Source organism: Thunnus albacares, chromosome 8 (assembly GCF_914725855.1).
Source record: "Thunnus albacares chromosome 8, fThuAlb1.1, whole genome shotgun sequence".
In the NCBI taxonomy this organism is placed as follows: Eukaryota; Metazoa; Chordata; class Actinopteri; order Scombriformes; family Scombridae; genus Thunnus; species Thunnus albacares.
In genome coordinates this window covers 695,052-697,382 of record NC_058113.1, presented here as the reverse complement: position 1 = coordinate 697,382, position 2,331 = coordinate 695,052, and positions in this window count along the sequence as shown.

Genomic DNA, 2,331 nt, shown 5'->3' with positions numbered 1-2,331 from the left:
AGATGGATGATCACCCGTTGTAGAGCCTTCCTGTCTTGGGCTGGGCACATCTCATGCCAATTTGTGATGTTTCCAGTCAGGATGCTTTCTATTCCTCTGTAAAAGTTAACAAGAACTTGGGACAGGAATTTACCTCTCTTAAGTTTCTTTAAGAAATACAGTCGTTTCTGAGCTTTTTTTGTGGAGATGTGTGATGTCTATGATAGGTTTCTGTGATGTTGATTCCAAGGAACTTTGTTATCTCCACTGATGTAGACAAGCATGTGTGTCTTTGCCTCCTTTTTTCTAAAATCAACAGTCAGCTCCTTGTCTTTGTTGACATCGAGCAGTAGGTTTTTCTCTGAGCACTATTCTGAAAGATTGTTGATTTCCTCCCGATATGAACTCTCATTGTTGTTTGACATCTGGCCGATGATAGTGGTGTCGTCAGCAAATTTCACAAGAGTTCTTTCCATGTTGGGGTTTGCAGTCATGGATGTACAGTGTGAATAGGAGGGGGCTGAGCCCTGGGGGGCTCCGGTGTTGAGCACTAGAGTGGAGGTGGTGTGACCACCAATCTGAACTGTCTTGGGTTTGTTTGTGAGAGAGTCCAATATCCAGTTGCAGAGGTTGGTACTCAAGCCCAGAGTGCTAAGTTTTCCAATCAGTTTCATGGGGAAGATTGTAGTAAATGCTGAGAATTAAATGCTGAAATCAACAAACAGCATTCTTATGTAGGTGCTGTTATTTTCAAGGTGTGCAACAACTGAGTGAAGGACAGTGTAGATGGCATCTTCTGTGGATCTGTTGGTTCTGTATGCAAACTGGTGAGTCCAGGCTGTCTGTGATGTTGTCTTTGATGTGCGTGAGAACCAGTTTTTCCAAAGCCCTTCATCAGAATGGGAGTGAGTGCCACAGGGTGGTAATCATTTATACTAGACATTGCAGACTTTTTAGGTACAGGGTTGATGGTAGTTGTCTTGAAGCAGGTGGAAACACTCTCCTGTGACAGTGATATGTTAAAAATGTCAGTAATAATATCAACTAACTGGTTGGCACGTATTTAGTACTTGGCCAGGGACGTTATCAGGCCCAGCAGCTTTATTCATATTCACTCTCAGCAGGATTCTTCTCACATCCACTATGGATACTGACAGTGGCAGGTCCTCTGGAGGCGGAGTGGACTTTACAGCTGACTCTTTGTTGAGGATATCAAAGCGAGCATAGAATGAGTTAAGCTCATCTGGCAATGTGGCCTCACACATTATGGGGGCACTGCTGCTTTTGTAGCCTGTGATGTTCTGGATCACTTGCCACATATCTTTGGTGTTGTTGGTGTTGAGATCTCTCTCCAGTCTCTGCTGATGTCTCTGCTTTGCCTCCTTGATGTCAGCTTTCATTCTTGCTCTGGCAGTGTTCTGCACCTACCATTTAACAGCCAAGTATCTAGGGTGTTAAATGGTCATGCTTCCTTCCTCCACAGTCATGCTTCCTTCAGCTGATGATATTATCTAAAATGTTTTTTTAAACAATTCAGATCTTATGAGAGTACTTGGGCTACTCTAATTCTCTTTACTCTGGCCTCAGCTATAAATTAATTGCATGCCTCGAAGCACATCACTCCCATTCTTGCATCTTTGCAGTGGCTCCCTGTGAGTTTTAGAATTGATTTTAAGATATTTCTTATTACTTTTAAGGCTTTGCATGATCACATCCCTAGTCGTATTGTTGATATGTTAATCCCTTATGAGCCACAGTGCAGTCTGAGATACTCAGGCAGGGGTCTCCTAGTTTTCCAACCACTTGCTTTGTTCACCAGACCTTTTTGGTCTGTGCCCCTCAGCTGTGTACCCTGTCTGAGTATCTCAGGCTAGCTACTCTGTAGCATCTTTAAAATCACTTCTTAAAACTCACTTTTATCTGATAGCTTTTTTTAAATCTTGTTTTGGTCTTATTTTTCTATGCTCTTCATTTTTTAGTGTTTCATTCTGTTATAATTTTAAATTCTTCTTTGTTGTTAGTTTTACTGTTAAGCACTTTGTAACTCTGTTTAGAAAAGTGCTATATGTTGTGTTCATGAATATGAATTTGAAAGTTATTATTATTATTTATCTGACGGTGGTGAAAGTATGTGTGTGTGTGTGTGTGTGTGTGTGTGTGTGTGTGTGTGTGTGTGTGTCTGTGTGTGTGTGTTTGTATGTATGTATTACAATCTATGTGTAGGGCTTAGTGGTGTTGGCTCAACACATGAGGCAAACCATGTATTGTGAATGTGAATAGAGCTCAGTGGCAGTGCAGGGGATTAACATGAGAATAGTGTGTGAGTGCTGGAAGGCCTGTACTTCATTTTTG